Genomic DNA, 18,604 nt, shown 5'->3' with positions numbered 1-18,604 from the left:
AGCAGGCAGCTGCTGAGGGCCAGGGCGCAGCTCGGGCACATCTCGCCCACGCCCGCGCTGCTCCCATCAGGCAGCCTCAGCAGCACCGTGCCCGGAGTCTGTCTGAAGAGCCCTTGGTGAAGCGGCTGATGGAGCAGGTTCCCAGGACCTGCCTCCTGGCACGTCTCCATGAGAGCAGCAGCTGCCCTGAAAAGCAGAGATGCTCACCATGGGGGAACTCGGCCCCGTGGAGTCAGCAGGGGGGATCATCACACACACAGAGTCACAGAGCGGCTGGGGCTGGCGAGACCTCTGGAGATCATCTGGTCCAAGCCACGGCTCAAGCAGAGCCCGTCTTTATTGCAGGCAAAGAAACCGTCCCTGAGCCGCCTCGTATTACTGCTCTAGTGACTGATCAGCCCCAGGACTGGCAGAGATGGCGGTGAAGCACGACAGGCTTTATTGCCCAGTCCCATGGGTTAGGGCCCTGAGGCAACGGAGGGGCAGATGTACCCTGCAAGCCCCCCGGCTACACCGCGAGCTGCCCGGGGAGGAGGGAGGCATTGCACCGGGGCAGCAGGACCCGAACAGCTCTGCGGGTCACTGCCTGCGACAGGCATGCAAACCCATCATTTCAACACCAGTACCAGCCATCCCTGGTGGCTTGCTCTCGCCACAGATGGAAAGTGGGTTTTCATGGTGGATTCAGAGAAAGCTGCCCTGGGAATCCCTCCCCCACTTGGAGGTTACCTTTGTCCCCCAAACAGCTGGAAAAGCAGCAAGGAGGAAATTCGTCCCCCTCCTCCTTGGCCCAGGAGGCTGAGCCTGGCCTCTCGCACGCTGCCTGATGCTTTACCCGCAGACCCAACCAAGCCCACAGAGCCAGGCCTGGGTGAACCAGCTCCACAAATCCAGCCCACCTAGCATGGAGCAGAACAAACCTCCCCCCAACCCTGTTTTTAAGCCCCTCACAGATCCCACCTCCAGTGAGCGGCACATCCCACCCAGCCTCCGCACAGAGCCCTCCCTGGCTGCACCAGCCCTGCCCCCCCCGCCAGGGCAGCAACCCAACCGCCTCCTGCCACCTGCCACGCAGCTTGTCAGCTGCGGCCTCCATCAGTTCAACGGCCTTTCCCTGCGGCTGGCCCCCGGAGATGCTCTGCAACGCGACGGAGCCCACAGACCCTGTAGCTACACAACCCTTACCGTTACATGTTTGTGCAACACCACAGCTGGTTGGGCCCCCAGCAGGTGTGAAACTCACCTCACCACAAGCAGGCTGAGGACAAACTTCACACCCCAGACTGTCACAAACAGCAGTCTGACACAAAGCAAACGCAGACCTAATGGGGAAAGTGTCGGGAAATCCATGCCCTTCCAGGAGCAAAGGGCCACAGGGGCCTCTTGATCTCAGAGTTCCAAAGACACGACTCTCCGTTAAATACCCTCCAGAAAACAAAGGGAAAACTTGTAAAGATGATCCAGACTCCTTTCTGCACAAGCGTCTATGCAAGCTGTCTACTTTACTGAGGGGTGCCCCAGCTAAAACTGCCCCCAGAGCCAGGCTTCTCTCGCTGCGTTGGGACGGAATGCCTTGCTTTCTCTCCGAGACAGCAATATGGAAACGGTGCATGTAAAAATCAAGCCACAGGCTGCTACAGACCAGTCAATTTTCATTGGGAAACAGCCCCACAGATACTTACCATCTCTACACAGAAGGATGCAGGGATGACAGCCTGATTGGAGAGGTGGAGACTTTTGGACGCATCTTGTAGAACTTGAATACTGCCAAAATTTATCTCCCTCGGATGCACATAGACAACCGGTTCTTCTCCAATGCTCACTAAAGACACATTCTGCTCCAGGAAGCAGGTAGGAAAGAAAAAAGAAAAGCAGGGGAAGTTAAAAAATATGAGACAGCTCTAAGGTTCCTCCTCGACGGGGCGATAAGTACGGCTGTTGGAAGTTTTCAGTGTTGCAAGGCTGAAACAGAAGGCCTGGGGCAAGTGCAGGCTCGGGAGCGATCCCATCTGAAAGCCACAAGCTCCCGTTCTCAGGGGACAGAGAAACCCTGGGTCCCACGCTCTCCTTTCCAGACCTCCTCCACAGTTAGCTCTCCTTTCTCTGCCTTGTGCCTGCTCCCGCTCCTTCTGCTGCTCAGCCGAGCCCCAAACCTCCCTGACCGCTGCTGCTGCACAGTGACACTTGGACAGTTACTTCTCTGACATTCCCAAAAATGCACCTCTGAAAACCAGCACAAGCCAGAAGCGAAGCAGGCTCTTCAGAGCAGAGATCGTGCAAGTTACTGCACACATCTGATGTGTGCCTAGGTGCATTGCCGGTATGACATGAATAACAGGCATTAATTATTCATTACATCATTCAAGCCGTGTTTTTCCTCTTGACAGTCAGACCCAAAAAGCTTTCTCCTTGCAGAACTGGCACAGACTACTGGAGGAGGAACACGGATCCCTTTGCTAAACCACCTTCCCACATCATTAAAAACAAGGAGAATTTGTCCAGTCTTGCTGTGGATTTTACTGGTTCCAAACACCTCAACACTTCAACAGGATCTGAATGCATAAAACTCCCAATGCTGACCAGATGCTGTATGATTCACTGGAGGGCACAGAGTACGATTTAACCGAAAAAGAAACCAGCCTCCACCGTGTACAACCTTAAATGATGTCTGGCTCAAGGAAGTGGCATTGACAGCTGTCAGAATCACCAGCCCAACTCAGCCAGAAGCAGCAGCATCCAGAAATGCTCATCCCTTGACAGGCCACTGATGCATGCAACTAAGCACCAAAAAAAATCACCTACCAAGGCTGGGGCCTCAAAAATAAGGAACTGAAGCCACGCACGACGATGCATGTCTGGGCGATGCTGCCCAAAGCTCCCAGGAAGGAGGAGCTGCAGGGAAGAGCTGCGCCTCGCCAGCCAGCTCAGCTTCCTGGTGACAGCAGGACAGCAGCAGCAAAGGCAGGGCAGAGCTCTTTGGGAATGAGCAGAACAACATCTGGAGGATGCCCAGGCAAGCTGGCTTCTGTCAGCCTGTGTACTAACACGACGCATCCTCACCACCAAGGAGAGGGCTTCAAAAACCCCAACCCCTTCGTCTACAGGGTTCTTAAAAGGGACAAGAAAAATGCCATGCAACAGCGTTACAGGCAACATGGCACAGGGAAAGGCAGCAAGAAGAGATGGCAGCTCTGCCATCAGCAATATTGCCACAGCTACAGAAACAGCCACCAGCCACCGCCCCACCCCACCCCACCCCCCAGCACCTCTGGCTTTGTCAACAGGTAGGTCATGTCACATTTGATCACTTAGGAACGAAGAGCATCTGACCCTGGCGGACAGCTGTGCTCGAGTGCCCGCTTATTCTGACAGCGGTCAGCTGCCAACCCCCCTGCCCGCGGCACACGAGGCTGCCTTGCCACCAGTAACGCCAGGGCTGGGATTTACCAGCTCCTTCATGCAGATGACACACACCAGACTGAAGCTGGCACGCGGTCACCTGCAAACAAAATACCCGACAACAGAGCTGTGGAGGGACTCTGCACAACCTGGATGAAAGATCTGTACCACGTTCCGCCTGAAATGGCGGTAAAGACCAGGCATCGACACTGGGCACCCCAGCCGAAGGCAAGAACGAGCTTTGAAGTTCTATTGGAACACGCTGCAGCGATTCCCAAGGTCAGACTTGCAGCCGTACGGGTAGGATCTGCCACCAGCGCAGGACATGTAACAAGACAGCCAGCTCTTCTGCCAGCCCAGAAAGCTTTGGGTGCGTCAGCTACCAGGGAACTACTGGAACTGCACTGCAACCAGAAGACAGACCTATAGAAAACGCAATGCATCTAGTCCTTTCTTTAGGGACAGCTACGATTCTCCAGCTGAAATGCTCGCCCTTTGGGCAAAACATCGACACGTTCACGGCCAAATAGAAAAGATTAAGGTAAGGTCAACTTTCAATTTATAAATTGTTAGCCCAAGGGTAAAAGCTTTTCAAGGGACCTGCAGCTCAAAAACCAGGTGGCATTTAAACAACTGGCTATTCCAGTGGGGTGAAACCCTCCTCTTCCAGGGAAGCATGCCTTCTATCTGCGAGCAACTGTTTTGTCAAACGTGAGACTTCCCTGCAAAGCCTGCATTGCCTGGCCTTGCTGTTGACTGGTTTACATGCACATCCCCAGCAGCCGGGGTTGAGATGATCAGTGGCATCCAGGGGATTTGGCATCATCGTTTCAATTCATTTTATAAAAAGTTTATAGCCCTGCATTTGCTTTCAAAATGTCAGCCTTCCTTTCCGTTACAGAAAGCTTCAGGTTCTCAGGAATCCTCTGATATCCCCTTCTGTGCTCAGAGAGAGGACAAGACATTTTAAAACAGCTGCTTCAAAAGTTAATCTCCTTTTAAATTAAAAAGGTTCTAAAATTAAATTATTAACTAAATTTGTTCTCTGTTTCAGCCAGTGGAAGCCAGGACACCACATACAACATTCTCTTGCCTACACTTTGTTGTTGCTGCTGTACATGCCTGAATGCCAATGTCTTGTAGGAGGCTTTAGTCCAGGAATGCTTCGCCTCACCCCTTTCCAAGCTTGGTAGGGAAAAAAAAAAACCAAACCAGTCTGTGCTCCAGATGCAAGCAGCGTGGAGTCTCATGCATCTTTGGATGGGGCTTTTGGCAAAGAGATATGATGGATATTTCTCAGGCGGGATGGACCTGACTTTCATGAAAGCTTAAATCCAGCTTTACAGAAATCATCATTTCAGCACGGCCTCCTACACCGCCCTTGCTTTAGCGGCATGCAGCAATGTCCCTGTGTGCTCCTGAACAAAAGTTCTAATGAAGCAGCAGTTGCTGCTCATCTAATGATGCAGGAGAGCGAGAGACCCAGGAATTGTTCTGGGTTTCAGGCTGGGCTTGTTATCCCGCTTCACACGCCCATAATTAAACACCATCTCAGACGCCTACGAGGACACCACCCTTCTCTAGGCATTAGCTGTTACTTATGCCACGAACCCCTTCTTTCCTTGTCCACACCAGCCACATATTATGACCTTCTCCTTTTCCCTGGCAGAACCCCAGCACACTTTATGCCCCACCAAGATGAGTCACACAAAGGCACGCATCTCGCCTAGCACTCACCAGCGGGGATCTTTCATTCCCAAACACTGAGACACTAGCAATAGTGTCCTGCCTTCCCATCGCCTGGGCTTCCAGCGTAAACGGGATCTCCACCGAGCTGTGAGGCTGGATAATCCCACACGGCACAGGGCTGGAGTACCACACAGCAGCATCCTCCTTGTGCTCCTATAAGGGACAGAATCAAAGAAGACAATTGTCAGAATTTGACAGAACCTCAGAATCTGAGGAAACTTCAAGCTCCTTAACATCTACTACAATGGAAATTCACCCGCATTTTTAAAAATCCCTAGGAGAAAGCAGAGAAGCGCAACGCAAGGTGCAAGATTTATATGGGGCTAAGTAGCATCCTCACAGGGTCCAAAAGCTGCTGCACCCACAAACACCCACTCCGGTGCTGGCGGCCTCCTTGCAGCTGCTTTTCACAACCCTCAAAGTTCTCCTGCATGAAAGCACCCCAAAGACTAGAACCAAAACTGCTTCCTAAAGAGTTCAAACCGCTCCTGAAGTTCATATTCAGGTAGCTTCCCGTTCTCTGCAAAACTTTAGGTTTGAACACTAAACAGCAAGGTCTTCTCCAAACCCCCTTTTTTCCTAACGACGTTGGAGGGCAGGAGGCGAACGCAATGCCAAACCTGAGGAAGGACTCCATAGCAGCCTGGAAGATCACTGTCATTCACAAGGGTCAGTGTCCGCTCGTAAGGGAATTTCAGAAAGCACCGTCCGAATCTCAGAACAGGGCTGAGCACGTGCAGCGGAGGAACCACACATCTGGGTGAAGAGATGACCAAAAGGAATTAGAGACACAGAGAATGTAGAAGTTGTTCACTCCCCAAACAGCATGAAATAGACACAAGGCATTTGTCTCTGCCAGATAGACGTTTCCTACCTCTACGGCAATCGATCACCTCTAACTTCTTTTTTATCAACAGACTCTTGTAAAGGAGGGGCAGCCCCAGACTCCCGTGGCAGAGGCTGCCCAGTGCCCTGCCCCAGTGCTCTCTCATCAAGCTTTGCCCCTCCTTTGCCCCAGGAGGCCGGCAAGGACCCTCCCACAGTCCCAGCAAGGCACGAGCTCTGCGGGAGCCTTCCCGCTGAGGACCAGCGCTCCCCAAAGCTCAAGAAAAACAAGACTCCAGCATCTCCGTAAAAGCAACTCCCTCCTCTCCCGTACCGCTCTCGCCCTGCCTGAAACCTCAGCCGCTTGCCCCCGCGATGGAGGGCACCGGCACCGCCTGCCTCTCGCAGTGGGTGACCAGCCTCTCCCAGCTCCTGCAGCTGCCTGGGTCCTCCACACACCAGCCCACACACTGACTTCTCCCATTCCCACTCGTTTTACAAAATTGCAGCCCAGGCACCGCCTGGCTGACTGCCTGGGAGAGGGAACAGCACCAGCGAACTGCGTCCCTCTCGTCATTAAACTGGCACCCGCTGCGGCGCAACGCCATTGAGCGTGGCTGCAGCAAGAGCAGCTTTTGGCTTAAGTCTGGGAACGTTCATGCTCAAGAGAACCAGAGAGAGCTGAGCTCACCTGCCACACCAAGGACGAGTTTCCCCTTTAGTTTCCCCCCACCAGTCCTGCCGTAAGCCCCTTTCCCATTTGCACACGCCTTCATTAACTGAGCCAGACCCCAGCTTTCAGCAGGCTGCTCGCCGCCTTCCAAACAAATGTTGCATTTTGGGCCAACCCAACACAAGCCCACCGCTTGCAGGGAGAAGCAGGGCAGCCCTTTGCAGATTCGTTACTCCTCAAGTCCCAGACGACAGGCCAACAAGGAATATAAGCACTGTTGCCTTCAAAACAGAGCAAGAAAGGCATGGCCCTGAGCACGGAGCACAGGTGCTTCTCAACAGGGCCGCTGGCAAAGCACGGCTGTGCTCACAGCGAGCTGGGCAGAACCAGCTCATGAAGCACCATTTCTCCTTTGGGGCGGCAGCCAGCACACCACACGCCAGGCAGCGTGCTGGGCCTGGCTACGCGGGGAAAGGTGGCCAGCTGCAAGGAAAGCGCCGGTACCTGGCTGTGAGAGGCAGCGCCAACACCTCCTGGCCAACACCATCCACGTCCAGCACCAGCGCCAGCTCGTATTGCCTCACCGTGTTGGAACACAGGGTGACCTGGTAGAGGAGAAGAGCAGCGTCAAATACTTCAGCACTCCCAGAAGCCATCAGCCACGCACGTGTGGTGTCCTGCCCTTCTCCTTCCACGCTAAGGAAAGGGAGTGTTTTGCCTTGCTTCTGCTGCTGCTCCACGTGTGGACCACTGCCTTTCCCAGTAACAAAACTCTGCTGACAAACCCCACCTGTGAAATACACCTTGCACACCAGGGCACGTGTAAGCTAAATCAAAGCACAACTCATGGTCTACTCACCACTGTATTAAGGGACCAATTTTTCATCTCAACTACAATAGCGGGAACCCAGGGGAGATCTGTTGACTTTCCCAGAACGAGTTCAGCTTTACACTGGGAAGCTGAGGGCAAAACGTGGCCCAGCAAAAGCTGTGCAGTTTGTTCATGGCTGCTGGAGCTTTCTCAGCCCCCGCTGCAGTGAATGCAACTCATCCTGCTCAACAGGAGAGGAAAAATAAGACCGGGAAGAAAAGCAAACTGCTTTAGGCAATGGCATCTCTCTTTTCAACAGCCACCTTCCGTCCTCGCCCTTCCTCGGCCCCCTTCAAATCAAACAAATCGCTCTAAGCAGCTCAGAAACACACGCACGGCTTCTGTGCTTGACCACACGATACGTGATCCTTGGCTTACGACTCTGGAAACAAAACGCTGCTCCATCCCAGAGTCCCCCAGCTAACAAAAGCCCATCTCTTACTCGGTTATGCCCAAAGCCAGCAGCGCTGCAGCTCCACCTGTTGAAGCACGTATGGCCGGGCTCATCCCATACCTGGATATCCAGGGCTCCTTGGGAGCAGATGGTGCCTTTGCAAGGCATTATGGTAAATTCCATTGGCTCGACGTGATGTTGGGCTCCCTTCCTCCAGGACAGGCAAGCGTTGTCTGAAATCTGAGTAAAACTGGTGATGCTGCGCTGTCCTGAGCCATCGCCAGGAATGCGAAGGTTGAAAGTCACAGGCACCAAGGAGGTGTTAGTGAGGCGACACGACAGGGTGTGAGGAAAGCCTGGAAAGGTGAGACAAATACCAGTTAAGTCCCCAGTTACGCTGCGATTCCTGCTGCGACTCTCCTGTTAGGATAAAACCCTGCTTGGAGTTGAGCTCTTGTCAATGTGCACGGCAGGTAACTGAGAAGCTCAGGGAGGAGCGAGTTGTGACTGAAGTTGCCTTTTCTCTCGACGGCCGAGCTTGCTTCCTTGGCAATGGGCAGCGGTGTTGGTGCTGAAGAGCAGAAGTCTCCCTCTAACTGTGAGGAGCCCTCTCACCTGCCCCCAAACCAGCCCCAACTCTTTCTCACTGACGAGCGTGCATCCAGACAGACCATTTATCCTGAAAATTCAGCCTGTAAAATTCCCCATTAACTCCATGAACATTCCCCTGGTTTTCAATATATGAAAGTAGCAGATTTTCCTTGCTGTAGCTTCTCTTCAATAACAAGGAAGGACGAAACTGGGCACTACAACATGATGCACAGCACTCTGATGCAGCTTCCCTAGGCAGGATCCCTAAGGCAGCTCCTGTTTCGGGGCAACCAGACTGAGCACAGGACGACTGAGCACAGGACAACTCAGCCCACCCCACTGCAGGAAACCTGACGCTTCCTTAGAAACGAGCAGGAACGTGTCTCGCCTTACCTAACAAATGGGGACATCACATCCTCGCTGCCTTTGATTACTGCCCGCAACGCCTGACATCACTTTAGCTCTGACACTTGCTTTCCCTAATGGAAAACCAGTGATACAACCACACTGGGTGGCAGGGGATGTGCTGCAGAGGCAGGACACCAGCCCGCAGCTTGCTCTGGAGCGGACACCAGCTCTGCCAGAAGGAGACACCTCCCATGCCCTGCTTACCAAGCGCTATTTGCATACAGACAGGGAGGAAAACCACCTGCAGGCACAGCAGATGTTTCTCCGTGCCCATCAGCAGTGAGCATTGCCCACCGCCAGCAATTACTCCGGCCGGGGGGTGGGGGGGGCACAGAAAGGACACACACAGACTGCACAGCCCCAAATGGGACCGAAGTCACCAGAGGCAGACAACAGTCAGCAGCACAGTTACAAGAAGCAAAAATACAATAGCTGCCTTCAGCTGAAAAGGCCTTGTTAACGAAATCAGATTAAGTAGGATGAATCTCCTATTACACAACCGTTTTCCTGCCTGGTGCATTTCTTGTGGGTTTATTTATTCAAAAGGAAACACAGCAGTGGCAGAGCGGTGATGCAGGGAGAGGGGGAAGCGGCTCGGGGAAGGTAATGAGTTTACTTTAAAAAGCCCACAAACATCATGAAAACACAGAGGCATCCAGGGTGCAGAATGGTAACGGCCCTTCAATCAATCCGCAATTGATTTCACATTTAAACTTTAGATCATCTCAGTAAAAAGCCTTTTGTGAGACTCGAGATGGAGAATCAGAATCTGCATTTCAATGGAGACACTGGGGCTCAGCCACCCGCTCCGTCAGCGCTTCAGCTGGGGAAGGAGAAGGAGCCCACATCTCTGGGGACATCAGTGCCCAACACAGAGCTACTGCCTGGGCTTAGATAACCAGGAGCCCTCACGGCACAAATCAACATCTCACACTAAAGGTCAAGTGGGTAAGTGGTGTCCTCGCCTTGCAGCAGGAGCGTTCGCCCTGAGCAGCCACAGGCTAGCGTGTGGCTCCAACGCCCTTCTCCTGCAGCCCCAACCCCTGGGCCCTTCTGGGACAAAGGCTTTCACCATCATTCTGTCGCCAAGGTATGGGAGGCTGGGGCTGAGCAGGCTCTGAGGGCACCAGAAAAATACTGGCTTGCTATTCCTTTGGCCCTATTTGCTCTCACGACAGTAAAACACCACCTGAGCAAGCGGCAGCCCTGCTTTTAACACCCTGAAGGCTGCTGTGGAGGAACACAAGCGACAGACGCTCTTCAAGTGCTTCATTTCAGTAAGGCACAGACCTCCCGACCTGCGGTCCAAGCCCAGGGCACACTCACCAAAGGAGACATCACCGAAGTGGAGGGAAGGTACATTGAAATGGAGAGTTGGTCCAATGACACAGCCCCTGTAAGGACAAAGGCAGAGGAGGAACTGGCTTGGTTAAAAAGAACTGCAAAGCATTCAGCTTTTGTTACCACCGGGACAGGGAAAAGCTGGTCTCAGCACCACAGTGGGTTTCAAACCAACCCGTCACCCTCGTGCTCGACTAAGACATTAGACGACACCCTTTTTTCTCTGCTCCATCACCAAATGAGGTAGGTGGGAGATGATTACCCAGAGATGGCTACAGATGTGCCCACCAGGCTCCTAGAACCCTCCTCACCTGACAGTCAAGGTCACAGGCTCAGGGGACCCACCCACACTGAACCGGAATTCTTCTGTGAATGGCCCCAGGATGGTGGAACTGAAGGAGATCCGGAGGACTTGGAGGCCATCTGGTGAAATGATGCCCTCCTGGGGGTGGAAGGAGAAGCAGGAGCCCAGAGCCGTCCCTGGAGGGACCAAGCTGAAGGGGGCATCGATGACTCCTTTGTTAAACAGGATCGCCTGCAGCAGCAAGAAATCAAAATGGAAATACATGAGGAATCTTCCTTCCTTACAGAAGGCTGATTTCTTCTCTAATTAGACATCTATAAAAGGCAGAAGATGCCACGTGTTGCTGCTTGGCTGAAGCTAAAGAACACACAACGGGACAGGTTCTGCCTTTGGGCTTTTGCATGCAGAACAGCGATAACTTCACAGAAACTGAGTCACCCTGGGCTTATTCCACTGACACAGAGCAGTCCGCTTGGACTTGCATCACCAAGGCGATGCAGACCTGCCCCAAAGAGCAGCAAAGGGCGGTCACAGCATTACTGGCACATCGCCACCTAACTGCTTCTGCTCCAGACGAGCCCAGTCCCGCCAAGGGCAAACACATTCAGCTCCCATTGCCGCCAACAAGCTCATCTGATGTGGAAAATACCTCGGGACAGCCCTATAACCAGCTTCAGCAGCACTCCCCGACTCTGCTAGGGTACGTCAGTGAGGCTCATTTTATTCTTTTCTTTCATCCGAGAGTCTCTCTGTCTTTGCTCAACCAGACACGTCAAGAAAGGGCGAGAGTGAGGTGCATAGCAGCTCCTCCTAGTCTAAAGAATTTCTCTTTCACAAATATTCACAGCCATCATCTGCCAATTTACCATTATTTACTGTTCCAACAAGCGACGCAATCCTGCGGCGCTTGGTGAGATTCAGCTCTCTTCACGTTCAGCAAGGAGCGCCCACACCTGCCTGTGAGTACCAGCACGCTGTTGGTCACCAGACCTACCCAAAAGCAAAGCTCTACAGTTTCCGATGGCTGCAGGTGACATCCTGCCATTTCTGCGCTCCCAACTACCGGCTCTGGAGGTTTTTTCCCTAATTTCTGTCCCCGCAAAACCTGTCAGAAAAACTGAGACAGAAGCAGACATACAGCCCTTATTTTCCAGTTTTGCAGCTGCTGTTGAAAACATTCACCTATTCCAACTCTGCACTGGTAACTGGAAAACTACTCATGTGTTTTACACCTTAGTTACAAATTGCACTTAGGGATCCTGCGCTGAGGTTCACCTCCAGTCTGGCTGCTCAATACAGCACCTACAGTATCATCTACTTATTCACATTTTCTCAAGTAATGAAAAAAAATAATTTATATAAATAGACTCCATAAAGTATCAGCATTAAAAATGCATAGAGCGCACAAGATTTTGGTAAGAAAACCCCTTAACATGTCCTTCCCTGCCACAGTCAAGCTTTTGAAAGCGTCTGGCACGACGTATTGCCTCATTTTCTACCTCTTTCAGTTGCTGTATTTTTTTGGGGGGGTTAGATTTTTGGGGTTTTGGGGGTTTGTTTTTTGGGGGGGTTTTGGTTTTTTTGGGTTGTTTTTTTTCTTTGTGTGGGTTTTGGTGGTTTGTTTTTTTTGACAGAAAACTTGCCATCATGGGTGGGGGGAGGGAAACATGTAGAAAGCTCCTCTGCTTCATTTCCAGAACTGCTCTGCTCTGTTCACAGAGCCAGAGGTGCACCAGGTCTGAAGGGTGGCAGGAGGCTGGTCAGCAGGGAAAGCGCTCCCGGTGCCTGCGCGGGCAGCTCTGCGCGGGGAGGCTGGCCGGCTTCCCTCCGGCGCCAGGAGCCAGGAGGATGCGCTTCACTGAAAGGTGTTTGCAACGGACTCGAGTTGGAACACAACACGTTTGTTCCAGCTGCTTTTTAACCGCCAGGGTACCAGGGTGCAGTGATTCTAGGGCTGAAACAAAAGCCTCTGGATCCTGACCTTTTTGACCCGGTGGTGCTTTCATGTGTCAAGGGCTGGTTTTTCTGCATGAAGCCTCCCAGCTGGTCTCAAAGGGAGGTTGCCAAAAAGCAGGGATCGGGGCTTTGGGAACAACAGACACACCCTTCAGACCCCATCAAAACTATCCAGATTCTGCAAAACCTCCCACACTTCACTCACGTCAAATATTCCGTGCTCACAACTGCCGGCATTGCCAGAAATCCCGCAGGCCCACAAAGCTCACCGCTGCCCCAGGAGCCATCAGGATCCACCCCAACCCCAGAAAACCCCACTGCTCACCTCATAGCTCTGGGCTGATCCAACAAAAACCTTCCCGATGTCCAGCTGGTCAAAGCTGAAGCGCAGCTGGGGCCCTATGCTGCTCCCTTTGATGCGCAGGGGCAGCCTGGTCTCACGGCCTGGGGAGAGATTGCCATGTCAGTACAGAATTCCTTCGGTTCGCCTGGATTTTCCAGGCAGCCTCGGAGCCAGTCCCTGACTCCGGGCTGGGTGGCACCAGCACTAGGTGCTCCGCGAGAAGATACAGGACCCCTCTCTTCCCTCAGGAGATATACTTCGGGGCTGGCTTCTCATTTCTAACTGAGCCCTCGGGCTGCTTTATAACTTAGCAATCACTTTGCACCCTGAAGAAGATATGCTGCGCATAAAAGACGATTTCGGAATTCCTTCCCATGCACTTAGACAAGCTTTGAAATCCGTTCAGTGAAGGCACAAAGCTCACAAAACAGAACCAAAGATAAAAACCTGCTGTCTGTATCGCTGCCATCAGAGATGACCGCACAGGAGCTGAGAAGGAAGAGCCCAAGCAAGGCCCAGCAGCCGGCTGACAGCCGCACCCCAGCAGCCTGCTGAACCCTGCGCAGTTACCGTATCAATAAAAAGCTGTTTCATGGCCTTTGCATCCGTCAGCTTGGAGCAGTAAGGACGGGATCAAAGCAGCTGGGTTAGTGATCTCAGCACCCTCCAGAACGGGAGCCTGGCTGCTGGGGACCACTGGCCTCGCACCTCCTTCCTCTTAGATGGGGAAAATCATTTCCCTGGATGGAAATCTGACAGGGACCTCCCGCTCTTGAAAACCACCTCAAGCAGCACCACACAGACGGAGAGGAAGGACAAGGTAACCTGAACCACGGAGCTTGCTGCAAGCATTCCCTGCCCCGTGCCAGCACAGCAAAGCCGTCACACCTCTGTAAGGGCAAAGGCAGCGTAACGCGGTGGGTCAGTGATAACCGCTCCCAGCAAAAGCCGTGACAGCACTTCTGTCAGCCAGGAGGAGCATAAAGCTTGTCTAGCAGACTGCTCGCACTGTGCTTCCTGGGCAGGGAGCTCACCCTGCTGAGGGCAGCGAGCCCTGTACAACACTACGCAGATGCAGCACGGACTTCGAGCCACGAGGTGACTGGGCCCACGCAGGGAGAGCGGCACACGCCTGGTACTTTCACAGACACCCTGCGCTCAGCGGGGCTCAGCCACCTACGGTCTGGCAGCGCCTGGAGAGCGGGAGGTGACCCAGGGGCAGGGGGCACGTTTCACTCAGCTCCTACCGCCTCAGGAGCCTGACAGTGCATCCATGGATCCAAGGCTCATCTTGCAGGTCTACAGGGGCTCAGTGCTCGTCCACCAAAGCTCTTCTGCGGTGTAGCTCTCTGGCCTTTACAAACACCTTGCAGCAGAGCAAATGCCTGGTAGGAAGGCTTATCCCCTCGCTGCTTTGGCTGCTCTAGAGCCATCAGTGGTCAGAGCCAGGCATCCTAAGCCCTGGCTCTGCACAGACCAGCTGGAAGCCACAGGGACAGCAGGAAGGTGCCGGCGCTGCCCTGCTGACCACCGGCCCTTCCTAGCAAGTCCACGGGGACCAAGGGGGCTGGAAGAGTATTTGTGCCCTGCCTTTGCGGTGGGTGGCAGGAGGAGGAGAAAGGAGCCGTACCTGAGATGTCGCAGTAGGCTGTTTGTTGATAGACTCGGGCTTCTCGGGGTTTGAAGATCACCTTAATTTCAATTGAAGAATTTGGCCAGACATCTCCCTCCTAAAACAGAAGCAGACAACAAACCATTTATCCTCAAACACTACATTTCTTGTTTTCAACCACAGCCCTGTAAGCCTTTATTTAGAGCACCAATGAAGAGCAAGAAGCAAACAGCACTTATCCAGGTTTGTAAGACTTTGGAAGCAGCTGCAAAAAATGTCAGTCCCTTACCTTTACTAGCACCTGGTAAAGGCTTTTTTTTTTTTTCTTAATTAGGGTTCTAATAAAGGAACCCAACTGGCTGGCTTCAGCAAATCAAGCATTTCTTCAGAAGTACCAGCTGATCTAAGCACAAGGCACCTTTTCCTCCAACCCTTCCCTTGCATCCCTGTCTCCCTATGGCCATGGGAATGTTTTACCCAGATCAGAAGAGAGTCAGCAAGTCAAAGGGATTTTTCCATTCTTCGTTACAAACGTGCTGCCTCTTATACCCTCAACCTGTACGTGCATGTAACTCTTTAATGGATTCTGGTGAGTCAGGGCACTCAGCACCAAGCAGAACAAGCCCTCCTGGGGAGCAGTGAAGACCAGGCTCCTCCTGCCCTGTGCCGCCAGCACTGAGCCAGCTCGCAGGCTCTTCCAGCTGATGGATGACCCGAGAAGGGAGCTGAGAGTCCCATGCAGCCCGGTTCTCTCTGCAAGGTGCGTACATCCCTGTTTCCCTGAACACAGGCTCAAACAAGAAGAGATGGCATTTGCTTACAGCTCCACACCTACTGCAACCAGCAAGCTCTTTTCCTTGCCAGGCTCTTGCTCCGGGATTTAACTCCGGCCCATGGTACCAGTGTGTGCGCAACCGCTGCTTCCTCAGCGTCTTCATTCTCTCCCCCTCTCTCAGAGTCCTGGCACTGATGCTCAGTCCCAGGGAGCCTCGTCATGTGTTTTCAGAGACATCCCTGGCTTCTAAAGGCTCTTGCTTCTTGCAACCGGTTTCAACAAAGGCACCACTAATATTCCCCTCAGTCCCCAGCACTACAAATGCTTCTTCATCCATTTGTTGGCATAAATATATGCATCTCTGACAACTGTAATAATATTTTAAAGCAATGAAAAAAATTGGGAAGACCACAAAAAGAACAGTTATTTTTCTATGCACAAAGCTTGATTCTGCTTGCTGCTGGGTATTCTCCGTGCTTTGTCCAGAGGAATCTTGAACTGAGTGGAGCCTCCAGCACTGCCACAGCATAAATATTAAACAACTATAATACTTCCCATCAACTTAGCACATAGAGCTCAGAGGCCAGCCCCCACAAAAATTAAAGAGCTATGACATGCTGAGTTACTGGGCTGCAGCTACAATGATTCCCTAATGCACAGCCTGCTCAGAGGGAAGAACAGGTAGAGAGAACCGTTTCCAACTCCAACAAACCAAGCGTAAGAACACAGAAGAAACAATAAAGTCACCTGGATTTTTCTCAAAACCTAGAGAAAACACTTTGCCAGATCAAACGGACTTTGTGTTTCTACCCAGCAAGCAACTGGAGGAAGATGAAGCATTACTAGATGATAACACACTCGCTTGAGGAAGCAAACTGGGGACACCAGCCTGCAACCCACAGTCAGCGTACGAGATAGCAGATCCCTCGGGTCCTGCTGGGATGCTGCACAGACTCAAAAGCGTCCAGAGAGTAATCTTGAATTTACAGGAATAAAAGCCTTTGGGGTGCTGCTCCGAACAACATAAGCCCTGCTACGACACCTGGAGCTTGCCTAAGCCGAGCCACTGAGAAGAAACACTCAGATGACGGATTTCCCTGGCTTGGCTAATTAGAGTCTAATAACTCACCAGCGCTCCTCACCCAGCTGCTCGCTGTATGTTTAACAGACTGAATTCAGTGGTCTCACCCTGGGCAGGCAGTCCCTGGGGGGGCGGGGGGGGGGGGGGGGGGGCGTGCATTAGGCAGCTGCTTGCATTTGCTTCCAGCCTGACAGCTGCGGCTGAACACACACCCCGGCTCACCGGCGTTCTGCGCTCCTCCTTAAAGGGCGCTGCGTGGGCTGAGCTGCCCAGTGGTGCCCTTAGATCCTCCAGCTGCTGGGGCCCTCTGCCCAGAGAGCTGCTGACAGCCCTCGCTCGGCTCCTGCGCGACAAACTGTGCCTTGCCAGGCTTACCAGCACCACCCGCCACACAAACCATCGCTGCTGCTGTGCTGAGGAAGGACGTTAATGAAATGCTGAGAGTAGTGACGATGCTTGAGGTCTTCATCTTAGAGGGGCACCAAGCGGGGAAGGAGAGCGCATCCTGAGCCTTCAAACCAAATCTCTCCTTCCACTGAGGCCAGAAAACAAGCTTCTGGCAGCCTAAGGCAGCAGTATCAGTCTTTCAGGTCAACTATCTAACAAAGTACTCTTTTGCTGCTCGTCTCTGCTGGATCACAAGCCAGTGGTACTCACTGGTCTATTTTATGTGCCGCCATCAGATATATTGGCCCTGTGGACGCTTCGGGGCAGTTTGGTTATTACTCAGAGGCTGACAGAGGCAATACATCTCCCGTTAATGGAAGCAAGTGTAACACAATTCATAAGCAAAAACGAAGCTAAGCGGGAAAGGAAGAAAATTAAAAAGAACCGTTGGCCTGGTGAATATGTATCTGCTAACAACAGCGCGCTTTTCCAGCTGAGTGAGTTTAGCTGACTTTGGGATTCAATGAACTCCAAGGCCAGCACATCTGTGACAGAAATACAGCCGACATCTCCGATAAATCAAATCGGAGACACGCTCAGAAAGCCAGACTTACACAACAGCTTGTCTCCCACAGGCTTGGATGGCTGCTCGGAATGTTCATGGTCACATGCTAATTCCAAAATCACTGCCTCCTTTTTTGTTATTATTTTCATCCACAAGTTAACCCCATACAGGCTGAAATAACCCGCTGCAGCTTCCACAGAGAGCAACACCTGGCAGCTACCGGCCCGCTTACACAGCAAAGCTGCTGCACAAACCCTGCAAAGCCACCCTGCCCAGAGAGCCTTTCCAAGGCTATCGTCCCTCCAGCGGCCTCCTAACCTCTGGGAACCTCCAGCCGCTTCTTCCAAGGGTTTGATTCTTTCTATAGGGTGCTCCCAGGGTGATAGGTGGGAAGAGCAGCAGCCGCTTTTGGCCAGAAGGTCCGAGGCAGCAAGGTCCAGGCTCTGGTGGGGCCCCTCCAGCAGATTTACACGGCGCTGCCAGAAGGGGCCTGCCCAAGCTAAAAGTTACAGGGCTGTCACCGGGGAGAAAGTTGTGGAAGTCGGCGGCAGTGCATTCTTAGATTTTACACTTGATAAAGAGGAAAAAATACTAACATTTGATGTGAAGACACCCATATGCCGGGGGGGAAGACAGACACGAGCAAAACTCTGAATGTGAAACTCATTGTTCCATAGATCATGGAATTAATGGGAATCACAAGATTGATAATGCTGGACAGGACAGAAGGGGAGAGACTCCTGCAGCAGCCCACTTACGCTCAGTCCTAGAGCAAACTATAACATCAACACAGCCATTTAGGAAAGGTTTCCACTCAAGGCGTGAGGCCAGGCTACACTCTGGGTCCGTACAGCGCTACAGGGAGCACCAGGACTCAGTGGGCAGCCAGGCTGCTGGACCTCACCCTAATGCACTTCAGGAGCCCAAGAGCAGGTTAAGCTCGTTATGGAGGTATAGTCGGCTGTACCGCGGCAGGAGCCCTGGGACACGCTCCAAAACCAGCTGACACACTGCAGGATGCTCTTCATGTTCAGCTGATCAGCTCCCACTCCCTGCTACAGCCCTGCTGCTCCGACACAGGCTCTTGGTCACATCACGCTGCTCTCAGCTGCGGCGGTGTGAAACTGCAGCTGTGCTGACATGGGGGGCTCTCAGCCTTGTACGGGCTATAGGAGCAACCAAGAAGAGAACATGATCCCCTTCCTTAAAAATAAATAATAAAACAATAGTTTCACCTATTTTACAAGAAAGAAGAGGCTAAGATTATTCTAGGGTTTGCTCCAAGATGAGAAGGGATTTTACACTGCTCAGACAGCAGGCACTCGTCATC

General features: G+C 52.6%; 1 pseudogene; it reads right to left on the bottom strand.

Moving 5' to 3' along the window:
• LOC130159863 (hydrocephalus-inducing protein homolog) overlaps positions 1 to 18,604 on the bottom strand; it is a 98,425-nt pseudogene that overhangs the window by 54,977 nt on the left and 24,844 nt on the right.

The sequence above is a fragment of the Falco biarmicus genome, chromosome 16 (genome assembly GCF_023638135.1).
Source record: "Falco biarmicus isolate bFalBia1 chromosome 16, bFalBia1.pri, whole genome shotgun sequence".
NCBI lineage: Eukaryota > Metazoa > Chordata > Aves > Falconiformes > Falconidae > Falco > Falco biarmicus.
Note: the sequence above shows the minus strand (reverse complement) of the source record. Positions and strands in the feature narration are given on the sequence as shown.